At 37.9% G+C, this 20,666-nt stretch overlaps 1 pseudogene; it reads right to left on the reverse strand.

Annotated features, from left to right (window-relative positions):
* Positions 1-15,555: 15,555 nt before the first annotated feature.
* Positions 15,556-16,688, reverse strand: LOC119824232 (annotated as a pseudogene).
* Positions 16,689-20,666: the final 3,978 nt, after the last annotated feature.

The following is a 20,666-nucleotide window of genomic DNA, read 5'->3' on the forward strand; positions in this document are numbered from 1 at the left end:
GTTTACAAAAGAACGAAACCATGCAACAGAATAGCTCGCGACACTGGGGACCAACATGACGCAGTGATTCACTTGATTCCAGGAAGAGGATTGCTGTAGGTTGTGACTGACAGTACCAGACTTGTCATATGAAGTAAGTTTAATCATAAATCTGAGGGTATCTTTCAGGCAGGTTAAAGCATGTTTTATTGGATTTCCTAGCCTGGGAGAATACTCTCGAATAGAGCTAAGCTTAGGAAATATTATTATGGTTAACACTTGATATTGACAAAGTTAACCTCCTCCTGATAACATATGTTCATCTTTCCTCCTTGACCACTTCTATCCCCTCATCTACCAAAAAGTATCCATCACCATATAGATGGATAGATAGATAGATAGATGATATATAGATATATAGATATAGATATAGATATTATATAGTTTGTTTATCTAGAGAGAACCCTGACTAATACATATGTGTTACTTTCCTTGTAACAATTTTTGTTAATGATTACTCCTTTTATTAAACAAGACTTGGCTATTTCCATTCAACTAACTTAAGAATAAGAAAGAAGTAATTTTTTAAGTATATTTTCTTAAATAATAAATTAACCAGACAGTTACTGATCTTAGTAGAGAAGGTAAGAAGACTTCTTCCTGGTGTGGGATGTTTCTATTCCTGGTCTTCCTAGAGTTCTCTAAACTATCTAGTTTTGGCTTTTGACTTCCTTTTATATTGGAAGGGGGATGGAGAAGAATTCAGTTTATATAGCAGAACCTAATGAAGCCTGAGGGTTACAGAATAGTATGTTCCTTCCTTCCTGGTTTGTCCTTCAAGGCTTCTACATAGGGAATCACAGGAAGTCACAACATGTTGTAACCATGAGGTATTTGTAACTTTTCTGTGTCTCACTCTTGCCATCGCTGAAAACCAAAATTCTACATTGAGAAATGTCTCAACGCTTTTTCCTGACTTTTCATTATCTCCGAAATGGAGACAAAAAAAAAAAAAAAAAAAAAAAAAAAAAAAAAAAAAAAAAAAAAAAACTTACTCCCTGCTATAAAAATTCACTAAGACATTAAATAACTTAAAATCCATAGAGTACAGTAGTTGACCTATAATTGATCTTTGAGCATGTTGTGGATGACTGTCTTTTATGAACAAAACTGAGTGTGGAAGATGACAAAAACTTAGAAATTCATGAGCTGTGCTTCAGAGATATGGTTCCCTACATTAAGAAATTCATATTTTCACTAATTCAAAGAAAGCTAAACTGAAGATACACCAGTCAAAGCCAAATAGGGTTAAATTTACCGAACAGCCCCTTAAGCATATTTCTTGATGGTACCTTCTGCATTGTTTACGGCAAGGATTAAGTTATCGCACTCACTCTTGCTAAGTTACCAAGACACTGAGATGCTGCTTTTGTTCTTCTCCCACAGGAGTATTATCTCACACGCCGTTATTTGTACTTGTAACCCTCTGATACTTTTTAGAGCCATTTTTAGATGGGCCTGTCACATGGAATCAGCCAAATAGCTTTTAATTGCACCCAATTCACATTTAGAGCCTCTAGTAAAATGCTACCTGCTGATCATTGTTAATCTTTGTAGTGTTCTAAACAGTTAGTGCTCATAGGTTCATTAACAATACTTATGTCAGAGTTCATGCAGGTTGATGAATATATTTTCTATCTTTTCATTTCATTTCCTTCTTAGATTGTTGATTTGTTTTCCTTCTCAAAATATTTCCACATGTCTGACTTTGAGATATCAAGTAAAAATATCCTCAGATGATTGATGATGAATGCTTTTTTTATTTCAGCACAGTCAGGTGAGTAAAAGAATCTATACGTTCTGGACCTTTGGTCCTAAAACATTCACAAGAGAATGAGGTGTGAGTCACATTACATTCAGTTGAAATTGACTTGCTTCTTCCAGAGTGGTCCCGTAAATTTTGTAGAATAAGGGGTTCTTATTCATCCCCTGCTGTGAAAGATACTGTACTGATAGATTCCCATGATCAATTCGCCAAGTTCTTGGTTTTGAGTGATTTCTAGCACAGTTATACAGAAGGGAAGAAAGCCAGTGAGGAGAAATTTTGAAGAAAGGTTATGGAAATAGCTGGGCGTCTTCCTGCTGAGCCATCCCAGAACTAGAGTTCTGAATAATGCATGTTCTATAAATCTAAGTGTCCCACGATGCCACACTTTAGAATGGGGAGAGAAAATAATAGCTACTGTCCACACTTATCACCGATAATAAATTGCAGGGCTCCTGTGTGTGGCAGCGATTAATGCAAAATGCAACCCAAAACACATAACTAAATAAATAGATAGTTTGACTTTCTTGGGGGTTATCTTTAGTCCTCCTTACCTCTCTCTCTCTCTCTCTCTCTCTCTCTCTCTCTCCCTCTCTCCATCCTTCTCTCCTCTCGTCTCCTCTCCTCTCCTCTCTCTCTCTGTCTCTCTGTCTCTCTCTCTCTCCCTTCCCCCCCTCCTTTCTAAATAGAAAATACAATTTAAAAAATTTCTCCAACATAAAGGGAGGTGAATGAGTAAGAGAATATATGTGTACACATGTGTGCATAGATATCCTTGCATTTGCATGAAGCAGAAAGAGAGTCAGGTGCCAGAGGTGTTAACAGAAACAAAGACAAGGAGAAAGAGAATTGATTCACAGAGAGCTGTGATCTGAAACTTTACCTGAACCAATGGACTTAAAGAAAGAGTGGAAGTTGGCAGAGTCACTCTACATCTTTGGGAATCAAACACAGGAAAACAACAAGTGATTTTCAATAGAAATGGCTCCTAATGACATACTGCTTATCCATATATTAGTGCATTGATCAGTCCTCATCATAGAAGTTTCTTCTTGCAATAGATAGAAATTAATACAGAGAATCTCAGCTGGACAAATTGCAGACTGAGAGACATTGAAGCACTGAGCCCTAAATGGGTGTTTTCATCAAAACCCTCCTTTCAAGGTATATGCAGAAGAGGGGATAAAAAAATTATAGGAGCCAGAGTGGGTGATGGATGACTCATCAGAAATAGTGTTTTCCAGACACAACAGGATTATACATGTATCAACTCACAGAAACGATGCCTGCATGAATAAGACCTGGGCAAGGTCAAACCAGTCAAAACTTCAGCATATAAAAGAAGTGAATACCAAGTCTCACTCCAAACAAAGAAGCCATTGGGTAAAGGAAAACATCTCTTTTATCTGTTTGTTTGCATATTCCTGTCACTGGGTATATCACCAGTACTCCAGGGCAGGACCCATGCAAATTCTTGTCACTGGGTATATCAACAATATGCCAGGGAAGGACCCATGCAAATTCTTGTCACTGGGTATATCAACAGTACTCCAGGACAGGACCCGTGCCTAGGAATAGTTGTCCAAGTCAAAATGGACTCCATGTTCCATGATATCCATGATATTTGATGTTTTATTTTAGTATTTTTGTTTTATTGGGTTTTGTTAGTTCTAATTTTTATTTTTTAATCCAACTTTTTTGTTTTTGAGAGACAGGAAGAGGTAAAGAATATGAAGTTTGGTGGGTAGCAATGTGAGCATGATCTAAGAGGAGTATAGGAAATAACAGAATATGATCATGTTGCATGAAAAAAATGTAGTATCACACAAATAACAAAAATATAGTGTAAGTCAGTATAACTCCTAATTGCATGCATTCTAAATACTTATCTCTGTCCCTGAAGATAAGTGCAGCTCTCACCCCTCATCAAAGAAGCTTTGTTTTGCAGCTGGAGATCATTACAGAAAGCCACAACTTGTCAAAATGCAGAGAACAAACGATCATGGGAGGCCCAGCCCAGACTGATACATCTGCAACCCAAATCCTACACCTAGGCCTCAGAGACATCACAGAAGAGGGCTAAGAGTGATGGTTACAGTCAGTGGACCAGGGAGTCTGCTGTGAGGTTGTGCCTTCTAACTGAGACTGGGAGATACACTTATGAAATCTTTACAATAAGCTGCCTAAGCAATACCTGAACAGTTCCAACAGCAGTTGACACCCCATATAGATGGGCAAGTCTTCATCTAGATGAAGAACTCTAAGCAACTGATGACTGCTGGAGGGAAAGAATTGTCTTCCCCAGAGATGAGGCCCTTGACCTCATCATGTTAGTTATGTAACACCATGCAGTCATCCCTAGAAACATATGCATCCAGACAACACTGAGCAGACTTGGCACATTGTCTTTATATGTGTATTTATTTGCATGTATGCAAGATAACAACAGATAAAGAAGAGGTGGGTCTGAATTTGGGAGGGTACATGGGGGTTATGGAAAGGGTAAAAGGAAACAAACAGAGGGGGAAATGATCTAATTAAATTTTAAGTCAACGTACTTTAGAAATTAAAAATATTTCATGAGACATATTTATAATAAAGAGCATCGTTATTTCTCTGAGATTCAAAGTTAATAAGGCACCCCTTCTTTTTACTTGTGAAACCTTGCAACCATGGCCGTGTGCTACAGAATTTGGTAATTATCCTTGAGAAGAAGGAGTCAACATTAGGGGAAGACATTTCTCACAGAATAGGGGAAGGTGGAGTAGGGTGCAGTCCCAACCAACGTGGACATGTTTATGCAAGGCACATGGAGCTGCTGGTAAGGTTTTCAGAGCTTGCATTAGTAAAATAATATTGGGCAGCTCTATCAACAGAAACTAGCATGGGGCATATACTGGAGGAACAAATGAGGGACAGGAGGGCCTAGGGATCTCAAATCAGATCCTTGCTCTGGTTCTAACATTTCTGATCCCTTCTGTAATAGTCATATAAAGTGGCTAAGTAGAAATGTTAACATGTATCCAGTATCTGCTTGTTTCGTCTACATATTTTATTATTCAGATATAAAAGTGCAAACCTTGAGCGTATTACCTAGGAGGGAAGAGCGAATGTATCGAGGGTTTCCTGTGATAATTGAGCAAAAAGCTATATAACACTTAAAGCAGTAGCTGCTGCACAGGAAAAGCTAAGTGAGTCCTGGAAAATGGAGATTTATAGGGGATTTTTCTCAACTAACCAGAAGCATTTGTTTCAGACAAGACCAGACGAGGAACCCAGGTCCTTTTAAGTTGGAAAAGAAAGAAAAAAAATGATATACACTTGGAACTCTGCTCCTGTCTCCTTCACTCGGCTTACAATTCCCTAGGGAGAATCATGACACTTCAGACTCTCTGAATATCCTCGGATTCTAATTGGAGATAATTGGAACATGGTACCCATAGGATGTAAAAATGCAACCTATTTCACAAGAATTCTGAAGAGAGTCTCTCTCCAAAGTAGGTTCTTTCTCTTTCCACAGTGTGACATGTAGCAAATTATTTTGATAGATGAAATGGTTTTCATTCGAAAGACAGAGTCCTGTTGTTTTCTAGTGGGTTGATAGGGAATGGGGAATACAGGGTAATTAAAAGTGCTCTGAAAAGTCATCTCCACTGTTTCCTCTGTGTTACAGCGGAAGGTAAAGCCTAAGATGCCAGGTCTGCAACCCTTTCAAGGAAATACACTTTCTGATGGAGTGGGCTAAGTAGTCTGTTCTCAGAAAATACAAGAAAAGCTTTCTGCTGGCCAAAGAACTATTTAAGAACACGTTGTAATGGACACAACTGTTTAAGTTTTCCTTTCCTGGCTAGACAGAAGCTTGATTTGTAAAATATCCCTTTAATGGGTTCTTTCTGTTTATACTAGTGATGCATGCTCACTTGAAGTGTGTATGAAATGTCTGTCTATCTCAACATCGATTTCCTGCTAGTTTAACATTTTAGCAAAGGGTTTTCCATCTTCTCTATGCACATATAGACAATGTTGCTATTAGTACAACTATAGGAATATTAGTTACATATATAAATCAATAGGCAAGGCTAATTTTTTGTTGGTTTTTTGAGACAGTGTTTCTCTATAGCTTTGGAGCTTGTTCTGGAACTATCTCTTGTAGACCAGACTGGTGTTGAACTCACAGAGATTCTCATGCTCTGCCTCCTGAGTGCTGGGATTAAAGGCATGAGCCGCCACCACCCAGCTTCAAACCTAAATTTTAAATTCAATCTTATTGCATGAGTTTATTAGGTTGTATATACTAAAAATCTGCTTACTGAGATACAAATCATGGCAGAATGTTTTTCATCTACTCATTTAGTAATTTTGAAATTGATTGATTAGGTACATCTGTTATCCTCTGCTTTCTCAGTTGTGAGCTTTTAATTGATAGCACTACCAATAAGGAAAGGATGTTCTAGTCTTCATCAAAACTGACATAGCAAATCCTGTCAAACTTTTTCAATGATAGTTCCATAAAAGTGATAACCATTGAGTGACTTTTGCCTGATAGAGGATATTTTATTGTAAGATACAACATTAAGAACATTAACCCATGTTCAGCTTATGTTCAGCTAAGTAGAAATTGTAATAAAATTTATCTAGAGCACAGGAGATTATACATTTGTTACAGTGCTTGCCACCCAAACATAAAGACCTGAGTTCAAATTCCCAGGACACATATAAAATTCTGGGGATGGTAACCCACACCTGTAATCCTAGTATGGAGGGGGGTGCTGCAGACATGTGTAGATGCCTGAAGCTTATGGGTTAGCCAAACTATTCAAACAGAGAAGCTTCAGTTTCAATGAAAGACTCTCTTCAGAAAATAAAGGTGGATGGTGATAGAGAAAAGAAATCAGAGGTCTACCCTACCATGAAATGCATGTACATATATGTGCCTATACATATACGTGCACTCACATGTGCATAGTCACACACACAGAGTAATACAATGCACATTAAAATATTCCAGCTATCATCATATTGCAGGATGTAGTAAAATGGAAATATCTTTATTGTTATCTCAGTACCACACACCATTCATTAGGAAGATATATTTGAATGGATGGACTCTGGTTTGTGGTCCAAATAATTTATGCATTTGAACATTAGCAAGTAGACTCATTGCTAGGCTCTGGAATTAAAATTCATTCTCTGCTATTTGTGTTTTACATAATTACTTTTACCCAAGTCTCCTTATCCAAAATACAGGAGTATTGGTGATAATTACATTACATTACTCAATAAGTAAACATATTTTAAAATTGATTCACAGTGTAAGCCATGTACATGTAATATTAGACATAATACATAATTTATTAATGACCATGATTAACAACATATAATTGTTCATTTTAGTGTTCCATTAAATCATAATACATCGTTACATTGGGTGGTAAAGACAGTCTATGAATACTTCCACATGAGGCTTTTACTGATCCCCAGTGTCAAAATCTGTCATAGGTCTCACCTATGCCTTTCAGCCTCTTTGCTATTTCTAGAGTGCAGCTAAAACACTACGTCAGTGCCTATGGCAGCTCCCATTATATCCCTATTATCTCTTTTTTGCTTTGTGACTTATTCATATTCTATACCATTCAGATATGGATTGGAAGGACATCAAATTCTTGCTTTCTAGGATATTGTCACTTTAGAATGATGTTACCACCCACGCCCCATCACCAGAGTGTTGGTTGTTAGGTGGGACAGATAAAGAAACGACATAATAACTCTCTCAAGAGGCTTACTTAGAGCTCCCAGTGATCTCAGGGTACCAAGGATGGATCTTCACTTGTGTGAAATTACTACCATATCTTAACCACCAGCAGCAGTGCATGAAAAGCCTGCTAACAGTCATCTCTTCAAACATTTATATTAGGCTTCTGTGACTTTACTGAAATTAAAAACTGTATGAAAAACTTTTAAAAATAGTCTTCTTTTATTAAAGGCTAAAGTGCCCTGGATAGCATCTGAGCCTTCTCTAACTAGAGTTGTCATTTCATTCATCTTCAAAGCCATAGATTCCTTAATGTGAATTTTGTCTTATATATAAAAAATTAGTCCTGAAAGTATTTTGGAAAAAAATGTTTTTCTTCTATTTTTTCCAGACACACCATTTTTGAGACTTATGCCTTTTTATAAGCTTCAAACCCTGGAAGTCATATTAGAATGTCTAGGTATTCCTATATGTAAAAATCTTTGAGTTCTCACACTGAATATCATTAATATTCAAAAACATAAGAGCAAAAGATGCTGAAGAAAAAGTTTTGTTAATTGTCTTTAAAGTGTTGATTTTTTTCCAATTCCCCTGTGATAATATTTTCTACTTAAACAGAGATATTATTTGTAGCCAGGACTTATGGTATGCAAATGTTGTTCTATATCATTCATTTGCTTTCCACTTATTGATCATGAATATGGATGTCATTTATGCCTGCAATTAAAATATAGTCCTGTAATTTACACCTGAATTCAATTACACCCTTAAAATAGGTTCTCCATGGAGACCTTATAAAGTAAGTCTGAGTTCTTTTACTGCCATATTCATGCTGAGCAATAATAGTGACAAGTCTCATTCTCCCATTATCAGATGGTCATGTCATTGCAAAGACACTCCCAGAGGCGTCTTTCTAGGTTCCACCATGCTAACATCACATGATAATATAACATTTTTGATGGTCATCCATCATACTTCTGAACTGAAGAAAACAAGCCACAGATTATTTTCCTGTTATTTCTAAACTGCATTCACCATACTTCTGTGTTATCAGTACTTGGCAACTCATTTTCCCATTTTTCTCCTAAACTTCATAGTCCAGGAAAACAGATATCCATGTAATGAATGTTGACATGTTTGGGTATAGCATGGTGGCATATACACAGAGGTACACAGCATGACTCAATATATGAGTGAAGATGAAAAGAATACACTATAAGAAATAACATGAAGAAATGAACAGAAACAGAAAACGAAGCTGTTATTAGTCTCAGTACTTTTTTCTAACTATAGCTGTTAAAAATAGAAGTAGTTCAAGTAGGTAGGATGATATGGGTGAGTCTTCTGTTTGTGTTGATTTCATTTGTTAATAAAGAAACTGCCTTGGCCCATTTAATAGGCCTGCCCTTAGGTGGGTGGAGTAGACAGAACAGGAAGAAGGAAGTGAGGTAGATGGCTCAGTCAGATTGCCATGCCTCTCCTCTCTGAGTCAGATGCGATGAAGCTCCGGCCCAAGATGGATGTATGCTAGAATCTTAGATATGGGTTAATCAAGATGTGAGTAAGAGGCTGGAACTAATGGGCCAGGCAGTGTTTAAATGAATATAGTTTGTGTGTTGTTATTTCGGGTGTAAAACTAGCCGCGGGTGGGATCTGGGTGGGATGAAAAGCAGGCCTGCCCTGCAGCTCATCACTACAGTAGGAGAATATAAACATTGCCTTTAATTATGACCATGAAAGAGATGTGTGTTCAATGCCTGTAATTTCCTCTGAAAAACACTAGAGAGTTGCTTGCACCTTCTTGACATTATCAGCCCTCTTCTGTGTCTGGCTCAGGGTATATTTATTTTGACATTTTAAAGAAGCATTCCCTGTAGCAGGTTCAAAGACAAACTACTGGAAACCTCTTCTGTTTTATTACACTGGAAGTTCATGACAAGATCATGTCCACTTCTTCCCTAACTTCCTCCCACTCGGCCTCCTCATATTCGCAGTGGGAAAGCAAGCTCTTGTGCTTAAGTCTCTATCACAGTGCAAACATGTATCTTGGTAATTTTCACTCCTGGGTCAATATTTTATTTCTTGAGAAGAAAAAAAAATCCAAGATTAAAAAAAGAAAATAGACTATGTAAAGTGAGAAATAAATGTGATTTTGCTATAAATAAAATTACAATATTGATTTTATTTCCAGCCTCCTTCCTGACTAGAACAGGTTTCTGGCTGCTCCTTTTTCTTCATTCTGTAGAAAACAAACAAAAATCCTGTGTTATTTATTTTATTTTTGATTGTGTTTGCATATGCCTGTGTGTTGGTATGATCATATGGACACAGTTCCCCATAGTGGCCAGAAGACGGTGTCAGGCTTCCTGGAGCTTGAGTCACTTATGTTCATGAGCTGACAGACACTGTTGGTAGGTACCAAACTCAGGTCCATTGCAAGAATAATAAACTCTCTTAATAATGGGCCATCTCTCCATACCACAATTAGATTTTTTTAAAGATCAGTGAGGAGCTGAATAGAGGACTCAGTCAGAAAAAACACCTATCCTGAAAGCACAAGTACCTGAGTCTGACTCCAGAATCCATGTAAAAAAAAAGTTGGATGTTGTAACAAGCATTGTAAATGCAGCTTTGAAGAAGTAAAGTTTAGCAGATGTCTGGGCTTACTGGCCAGTCAGAATGGTCTACTTCTGGAGCTCCAGGTAAATGAGAATTATGACTTTAATCAAGTTCTAGAGGAATGATGCCCAAGGTGGTGTTCTCTAGTATATCAACATGCCTACATGAAAATATACATCAGCACATGTACACACATGCATGAACACACACACACACACACACACACACACACACCACAAACACACACCAAGGTGTATTGTCAGGGTTTCTGTCCTGACCAGTTGCTGCAACCATTAAGTCCCAAAGAAATCATACAGAGATCTACATTAGTTATAAACTGATTGGCCCATTAGCTCAGGCTTCCTATTAACTCTTATAACTTATATTAGCCCATTATTCTTGTCCGTGCTAGTCACAAGGCTCAGTATCTTATTCAGCGAGGCAATCATATTTTACTTTCTGTGGCTGGGTCAGGACTGCAGACTAAGACTTCCTTTCCCCCCAGAATTCTCCTGTTCTCATTGACCCACCTCTACTTCTTGTCTGGTTGTCCCGCCTATACTTCCTGCCTGGCTACTGGCAATCATTATTTATTTAAAATATAATTGACAAAATACAGACCATTATCCCACACCAAAGGTGGTGGTCTCTGGTATATCAACATGCCTACATGAACACATACATCAGCACATGTACATGCATGCATGCACACACATACACACACATACACACAAACACACACCAAGGTGCTGTTCTCTGGTATATCAACATCATACATAAACATGTATACTAGCACACATACATGTACACACACGCGCACACAAAGAGAGAGAGAGAGAGAGAGAGAGAGAGAGAGAGAGAGAGAAAGAGAGATCTGATTAGATATTTATTTGATTTGTCAGCCTGGCACAATCTATGGTTAACTTCGAAAAACAAAATAAAAAAAAAAAAAACTCAACTGAGACAGTGCCTCCATCACATTGCCTAAAGAGGCACAACTGTGGTGCTTTCCTTAGACAGGTTCTTCCGGATAATGAAAGAAAGCTGTACAGTAAACAACACATCTCTCCTGCATGGTATCTTCTCTAATTCCCACCTTGAAGTTCCTGACCTGCTTGAGTTCTTGCCTTGCTTTCTCTCAGTGAAAGACTGTGATCTGGATGAAAGAGCCAAATAAACCCTTTCCTCTCAATGCTACTTTGGGTCCTGCTATTGTATCATAGTAATAGAAATTTAACTAGGAATCTCTCTCTCTTTCTCTCTCCCTTCCTCCTTCCCTCCCTCCCTCCTCAATGACACCTGCTAGGCCTATTTTGTGAAAGGCCCAAACGGTCCTTCTATTTTTTTAAATATAAGTAAGAGCTCCATACATTTTATTAGATATACTTTGACTGGTTTGTTTTTCTATCTTTGTATTACCAGCTGTCTAAGATTCATTGTACTAATATAATAAAATACTAAATACTTGGCAGTTTACAAGCAATGGAAATTAACTTTTAAAAGTCATATAAGATGTGCAGTTCAAGTCAAACTCTTGGCATTCTCTAATTTCATTAACTAAATTCCTTTTCTGTCAACTGTAAGTATTTCCTCAGATATAGAGATTTTGATGCGAAAGGTGTCCATTAATTGGTCAGAATCTTTTGGCCGAGAATATTCTCTAAGTTCCATCATGATTCATGTGTTCATCTTTACGATTCACAAAGGAAAACAGAGGAACAAATTCATGATGAGAAAAACAATAAATGTTCCCGGGTCCTGATTTTTCCAGTGAAGGCTCCGTTTTAAGGTAGGATGTGCTCCCATTCAATCCCAAACAGCCTGTGAGCACCAGTGTGCAGCCAGGCTCCTCTGAGAATGAAAGGCTGTCATCATCACTCTGGAACTTGCATAATTACACATAATACATGTCCAATCTGCCAGTCTAAATGTGCAGAGCTGACATTCTGGCTCGCTTATGTGTGTGTTCCAACTGCTCTTCCCAACCCTGCAGAACCTCTCAGAAAAGCTGTTGAGTAATCCATAAAGACTGGTGAGTCAGAGTTAGGTGGTCTAAAAGACCAGGAAAATGATAGAAAAAAGACCAATAATTACACTGGGGGCTGAACTATGCTAACTGAGCTGTAGGTTTTGGGTACATACAAAACACACCTGGGTAAAAACTTTTGCATCCTTTTTTTTTTTTGCATTTCTAAAACTTACACAATCTGAGGGTCATATATAACTAAAAATATTGAGGCATTATATTCCACAAGGCATTGTAGGAATTGACTGAAAACAAGAAACATTAATTTACTGTGCTCTTATAATATTTCAGATATAAGCAAGTATTTTGTACATGTATGCATCTATACAATAAAAATGTATATCTAAGACCAGTTTTGCAGGGCAGGCAGCATTTGATCATTTTTGGAGATGCGAATTTAACGCACTGTTTATCAAAATCTATAATGTGAAAACCAGAGAAGAAAAAAATATTTCTGGAGCTAAAGTCTAGGAGTGTTTTAATACACAGCGCTTCCTTCCAGGGAATTTTGTGGATCGGGAAAGGTGTCAATATGTCAGGACTTGAGTTGGGTCTCCAGAGAAGACTCAAGTAAGAGGTTATATATTTCTTTAAATTTGATAGCTCGGGGTCCTAGCAGATGAAGCTGCCATTATATTGCTCCCACTGCACTACTGGAGGGAGACGTGCTGCTTTGTGATTCGTGATGAAACAGAAAAGAAGTGGTTGAGCAGTAGATAGGAAAGAAATTTGGTTCCCCTGACCTTGTACTGAAAGTTCTCACCTTGAAGTTGTCCCAAGTCTTTCTGAATAACGAGGGCTGTCATGAGGGAGACTGATAAAGACGGAATGTCTGACGCTGACAACAATAACATTTCATCATTGGTAAAAATGTTCCACAAGGGGCTGATAATATACTCCGGGATCATGCATGACTTATTCACATAATGGCCGTGGCTCTGGATCAGCTTCGGAAGACAGTGGAGTACTGGCTGGCAAGTCTGGCAAAGCATTTCTGCTCCATCAGCGAAGGCATCTTTGTCCAGCAGAGAAGTTGATGAAATGGCACTACTTGAATCCTTTCTGGGTGTCAGAAGATGGGAGAATAAAAGTTTAAGGCAAGATTTAATGTCATCATTTACTTTTACGTGAAATACGGAATTTAGTGATTCTCTCACAGGTTAGGAAATGAAAACAGACTTTCTTGGTAAGGCAGCAAAATGAAGATAAAGTTAATTTGGTGTTTAAGCAGTGACTGTACAGAGACCCACTTTTACATCCAAACTCTGAGTAGTCTACTTTGAAAATTGGCGTCATTGCATGTGGGTTTTGTGACAAACGAATATGTAAACAAATGATATATATTATCTGAAGGCTTTATTTTACACTTTGAGGGTAAGCTAAAAGAAAAGCGGTGGTTTAGGAATAGGCTGTTGCTGAATACACAATATAGCTCTAGATAAACAGGAACGTAAAGAAAAGGAATTGATTTTTCTGTGGGTGGAAATGAAAATTGGTGCAGTCATTCTAAACACTTATTAAAGTGCAAAATATGTGCTTGCTTTTACTTAACAATTTACAATGCATAATATTTATTTTGGAATAGTGATGCAAGTTCATAACAATATATGTGTACCTGTGTATTATTATCCCTTTCATAAAACCATGTATATTCTGTGACCTTCCTTATAGACAGTACTTAGGCACACATTTGTGTGCAAAAATATTCACTGTAGCCTTTATCACAGTGACCAAAAATGGAAGAAAATGCCAATGAATCAAACAATTAAACATATATAAATATGGAACCTTCATCAATAAACTACTAAACAAACATTATAAACCATAGATAGATACACATAAATATTCAAAATGCAAGAGTAGAAAGGAAAACTAAGACCAGAAGCTTTGGTATTGTCTTATCAAATCAATTAAGGAAATGTGTACATGTGTATATGTATAGTTTTATGAACCCTAAAATATATTAGAAAATAATAAAAAGTAATATCAGAACACTTTTAGTGAAATGATATATCATTTTAAATTTGCACATACTTGACAGATTTTAATATCATTTTCATGATGTATGTATGTCTTTTTTATTCAGAAAAAGAGAATTACATACATTTCAATTGAAAATCCAGGGGGCAAACAAAGGGAATAGAGCAACAACCTACGGTGAGGAAGTTCTTGGTGCTATTGGGTACTGTAAAGAAAAAAGGCAGCACTGTTGGGTACCCACTGTATGCTAGGGAAAACCTCACAGCCTCACAAGTACAAGGGAAAACTTCTAGGAGTTAAAGTTCCTTAGGAATTTGATATTTTCTGGATAATTTCCTCTCTTGTATGTGTTTCCTACTGCCTGATATTTTCTCTCGCCTCTTCATGAACCGTAGGGTCAGCAGAAAAGCATTTGTTGTAAGAGCAAGATTCAGAAGCAGCAGCCACATAAAATGCTGTGACCTGGAACCAAGAAGTTGAAAAAGGTGGGGCTTGAGGTCGTCTCACATCCCTAGGTGCTTTATGAGGGATAGGACTCAGCAACTTCGACTTATAGCTACTGAGGACCAAGACCTGGAAAATGTACATTAGGAATTATTAAGAGGAGGTCAACATTGGTAGTAAAATTTTCTTTTAATTCTAAAACTGTAGAGTTAACTGTTCCAAAATCTAAACTGAACTTGCACTTCTCTAAAAATACTACAGACTTTTTTTTTCTACAGATAAAAGTTATGTTGCATCTGTTGGTATGATTCTGTAGAAAGAATTCCCCAAGCACATGGAACCTAGCCAGAATGTGGCTAGTGTTATTTCAGCAAATATTTATGAAATATAGAGGGATAAGATAAAGCCTAGATTGATGTAGATAACTTTACTAAGGTAGAGTTTAATTTCAATAAATCAGGTTATTTTTGACATTGTACAACCATATTAGTAATTGCTGATTTAGGCAAAATGATCAATAAATACTAGAACTAGTAAAAGGAAGTTTTATGAATAGGCTGTTTACCTACTGTCAAAGCACCTCAGTAAATACAACTTATTTACTACAAAAGGAAAATTAGAAGCCTCATTGCTGTTTAACCTGGTAAAAAAAATAATTTTTTATTGCAAAATAATAAGACCAATTAAGAGCAGGAATGGTGGCAAAGGCCTTGAATTGCAACACTTAGAAGGCCAAGACAATAGGTTATATTTTATACAGAGGTATTTATTATGTAATGGCTATTAGTAGTATTAATTATTTGAAAACTTTGTACATTCAAACAACATATTTTTGATCACTTATATTATTCTCCCAAACAGTTCCTAGACTTAGCATTCTGTCTCCCAACCCCTCCTAACTTTGTTGTTTCCTTTTCTTTTTTTTTTTTCCTATGGGTCACTGAGGATTTTATTCTGCATGTAGAACCCCTGGGGCGGAGGTCTTGTCTGTGGCCACCCTAGAGATTTACACTGGACTCCAGACTCTAGCTTGGAAGTGAGGTGACAGAAACAATGGTTTGTGCCAGTCACGTGATTACAAAGCTGGGGTTTCCTGCAGGGCTCCAGGAACAACATGAATGTCCACACTTGCTGTAAACTTTTACCAGTCTTACTGGTCATCCTGTCCTGGTCAAAGGGGTCCTCAACGGACACCACTTTTTACTCCCGGATGAAGGACTTATACAGGTCAGCTAACTGGTCGGGTATGATGTGCCTGCTGGAGCCATCAGGAGACTTGAAGTCCAGGTTATATTTGCCAGACCTGAAGAACTCAGAGACAGCCACATCCATGCTGATGACAACGTAGTTAGTGTAGCCTGCCTTCCCAATTGCGTTCTTCACAACTCGAGAACTTGTTTGTTCTTCTGGGTATTAAGGGCAAGCCTGCGTTCACCTCTCCCATTGGTGGCATTCTTCCCATATTTCTCCTTGATGATATTCTTCAGATGGTTATAAACTTCTGCCCCAATGCACATGGCTTCCCAGCAGCTGGATGCTCCCACAGGGAAGATCATGAACGTCTGCATGGCCTGTTTGTTCTCAGTATGAGAACCTCGATTGATCACATTGAAAGCAGGGACTGGCAGGATGATGTCAGGGTTGCTAGTCAAGTCAGCGATGTGACAGTAAAGGGGTACTCCCTTTTCTGTGGTACCAGCTTTACAGGAAGCTAAAGACACTCCCAGGACGGCATTTGCACCAAATTTGGATTTATTTTCAGTGCCATCCATCTCAGCCATCACTTTGTCGATTGTCTCTTGTTCAACAACATTCAGTTTCTTGCTAACAACCACAGTAGGTGCGATAGTTTTATTGATATGCTCAACACCCTTTGAAGCAAGCTTCCCCATGTAGCGGGTTTTATCACTGTGATGGAGTTCTAGGGCTTCATCGATGCCTGTAGAGGCACCGCTGGTCACAGCAGCTCCGAAAAGACGTTTTGAGGTGTAGAGGTCCACCTCAACGGTGGGATGCCCACAGGAGTCAAAGATCTCTCGGACATGGAGCTTGAGAATAGACATGGCCCTTGGATTGAGGTGCAGAAACGTTTCTGAAGGCACCCTGTAGAGCGTTTAGTAGAGACATGCGACCTATTCCTCAGCTGTTCTCCTTTTCTTTTTATACATAGCCAGAAGAATTCAAATTGTTGTGTCCATGTACCTACCGGTGTGGGGCCCATCCACTGGAATATGTTCAACCTGCTAAATGCCAAAACCTTTAAAAAAAATTAATTTTCATTCCCCCAGAAGACATCAACTGTCAACTTTTCAGCTGGAGTGAAGGTTCATGAACCCTGTCACTCTCCATGCTGGAGTGTTAACTATTTTGGTCTTGTGCAGGGCAAACACACCTGCTGAAAGCTCATGATCAGAGACGTCAGTGATGTCCCGAAGACAGCTCTCCACTTCTCTCTGACCCCTGACTCTTTTGCTACTTTCTCTCCCTCTTCCAGAGCATAGCCTGAGCCTTGATGACACAGATATCCTATCTGTGCCTAAGCACTCCACTAACAGCTAAACCTCTCCACTTTGATCAGTTTTGAGTGTTTATAGTCACCACTGTTCAAAGCACAAGGAAATTTTAGTGAGGACGTCTGAGTGGTACTAATCTATGTGTAGAAAGATATAAATGTAGAGTGTAATTACATCTTATGGACCTAAAATCACACACTTAGAAATATTTCTATACCCATGGAGTCATCACTAGAACTAGGGAAACTAACCTGTCTGTCACCCACTCAACTTCTTTCTTGCTCCCGTCAACCACCTTCCTTTCTTTGCCTTCACCCTCATGTAACTACTCACCTGCCTCCTTAGCAGGGATTAACATATTTACAAGAATTTCATTTCAAAAGCTCAAGAGTCCTGCATCTTTTTGCCAGTTTTTTTTCCTTAGTATATTTTTGAGATTTTGAGATTCATCCAGGTTTTTTTAGAGTGTATCTGTAACACTCATTTAAATTTCTAAGTAGGAACGCATGTGTATATGATAATCTGTTTATCCACGTAGCTATTTATAGAATTACGGATTAATTCTAGTTTTAAACTTTACAAATAAATCTATAATTGACACCTATATCTAAGGATTTATGTAGATGCATGGGTAAAATGTCTGAAGGTAGTTTTACATTTTTAAAGCAATGCTAATGAAATCTACCTCTTCATATTCTTACCAGACTAAGAGGTGTGGAGTACTACTATTTCATAGCGTTCTCTTCTCCTTTCCTTCAGTCTTCATGTACTTAAGGGCCAGATATATCCTTAATGTTTCCGTTTAAGTAGTTTGTCTTCTTTTTCTTGGCCTCTTCCCCATCTTGTGGAATTTATTGAATCTTTAAATACATACATTTAAGTTCTTTGTTTGATGTGTACATGAGATAGTTACTTTTCTTATGGCCACAAACCAATACCCAACAAGAAGCAGTATGAGGAAGATAGAAGTTGCGTTGGCTCAGAGTTGAGAGCATAGTCACCACAGTGGCAGAGGCACCATCGCGAGAGCATGAGGGTGAGATTTACATACAGGCTCTTCAGCAGGCGGTGAGAGTGCTGGTGAGCCTGTGGCGTTTCCCTTTTCTACTTTTAAGTAGTCTGGGACCCCAGGCCGTGAGAGAGCAGCATCTACTCTGGGATTGATTTTCTGTTCTAAAGTAATCTCCGGCAATGCTTTCACCGACACACCTGAAGGTATGCCTCACTAACACTGTAGGGTTTTTGCTTCCTTCTTTTTGTTTTATTTTTTTTTTTTTTCTTTTGAGACAGGGTTTCTCTGTGTAACCTTGGAGTCTGTCCTGGAACTCACTTGGTAGATCAGTTTGGCCTTGCTTAAAGAGATCCGCCTGCCTCTGCCTCTCAAGTGCTGGGATTAAAGGCGTGCGCCACTACTATCCAGCTCTGTAGGTGTTTCTTAACCCAATTAAACTGTCAATAAAGGTTGACCATCAGTACCTGCTCTGAATATTTTCTTCTAGTCTAGGAGTTTCATCTTCTTTTTTTCTGTGCAATTCTTTGAAATTAAGAGTAAATTGGGAGCATGGGGACCTTTGCAGAAAGTTGAAGGGGGGGGGAGAGGCAGGGAGGGGAGCAGAGAAAAGTGTAGAGCTCAATAAAAATGAGTAAAAAATATATAAAGTCAAAAAACAAGAAACTAATTAAGTGCTACAACACACACATATATAAATAATTTAATGGCTTTAAATTTTTTATATTTAGTTTTTATGACATTTAATATCCTTTTTTCAATTTTTCTCTCATTGTTGATGTTAACATTTTTCGGTAATAATAAAATCCTTGATGATTATCTTTTTATTGCTAATTTTGGTAGTTTGTCTTATAATTTTTTTCTTCATATTCCAGTTTAAGATAAATTAAATTTGATTGTTTTCTAAGAATCAAACTTAGAGTTATAAATATTTTTGTTTTTGTTTATTCTGTTTGTTTGCTGTTGTTTTGTTTTATTTTTTCTGTTGTTTTTTGTTTTGTAGGGCAGCGTGAAAGATAGTGTTTCTCTGTGTAGCTTTGGCTATCCTGGAGCTCACTCTGTAGACCAGTCTACAGAACTCAGAGATCTGCCTGCCCATGCCTCCCAAGTACTAGGGATTAAACATCTGCACCACCACAGTCCAGTTGAAGTGGCAATAAGAAAGTCCGGGTGGGTTCCATGCTGGGTCCTCTGCATGCACATTGCAGTTGTTAGCTGGGTATTTTGGTGGGACTCTAACACTGAGAGCAGGAATGTTTCTAACTCTTTTGCCTGCGGTTGGGACCCTTTTTCTCCTTTTGAGTTGCCTCTCTTAGTTTTTATATGAGGGTCTGTGTCTAGCCTTAGTGTGTCTTATTATGCCATGTTCAGCTGATAGCCCTGGGAGGTCTGCATTTTCTGAAGAAAAAGGGAGGCGTAGATCTGGGAAAGGAGAAAGATGGTGGAGGCAGACTGTGATGAGTGGAGTGAGGGTAAACTGCATTTGGGATGTATTGAAAACACAAACAGATAGATAGATAGATAGACAGACGGACGGACGGACGGACGGACGGACAGACAGAGAGACAGACAGACAAACAGACAGACAGACAGACAGACAGACAGACAGACAGACGGGCAGACAGACAGACAGACAGACAGACAGACAGATAGATAGATGGATGGATGGATGGATGGATGGATGGACGGACGGATGGACGGATGGACGGACAGACAGACAGACAGATAGATAGATAGACAGACAGACAGATAGATGGATGGATAAAAATCAAGCTACAGTTAAAAATAGAATTTTCTCTTTCTTTTCTCATTAATCTCTGTCCTTAAATTTTAAAAATAATCTGCCTACTTCTGTAAACTTTGCCTGAGTTTTTAAAAACTTCTTAATGTGGTCATACAACTGATTTGCTAAATTATTTTTTGCTTTTTCAAAATACATATTTAAAAATTAAATTTTCCCTCTACTTACTAATTGTTGTTATATTTTTATAACCATTCAGCTTAATACTGTTTGAAATTACTTTGAGGACCCATAGTATTTTAACTTGGAAGTAATTTGTGCTTGCTAGATGTAATATTGATTTTTATCTTAATTATAATGCACTCAGAAAGTATTGTGAGGCCTTGATCCTTTAAGTGTATCCAGATTTATTTAATGATGTAGCATATTGTCTTTGTTAGTGAATACATCAAGCAAACTCATGAAGTGTGTTATTGGAAAATTGTCATGTGCAGTATTCTGCTTCCAAAGTGTCATCTAGGACAAAGATGCTATGTAGACCCTGCATCTGTTCCTCTTGAGATTGCTGATTTCACCCTCTTTTATTTATTGTTTGTATGATCTATATGTTTCACCTTTTTTCTATTACTTCCTGTTTATATTTGAAGTATGTCTCTTACTGACAATATTTAGTTCCCTGTTGTGGTTTTATTCTCTCTGCTCATCTCTGATAGTCAAATGAAGCATTACAAGTGCTGACATGTTGTTGGAATTAGCCTTTCATGAATCCTCTTTTGTT

This window comes from Arvicola amphibius, chromosome 10 (genome assembly GCF_903992535.2).
Source record: "Arvicola amphibius chromosome 10, mArvAmp1.2, whole genome shotgun sequence".
NCBI classification, from domain to species: domain Eukaryota; kingdom Metazoa; phylum Chordata; class Mammalia; order Rodentia; family Cricetidae; genus Arvicola; species Arvicola amphibius.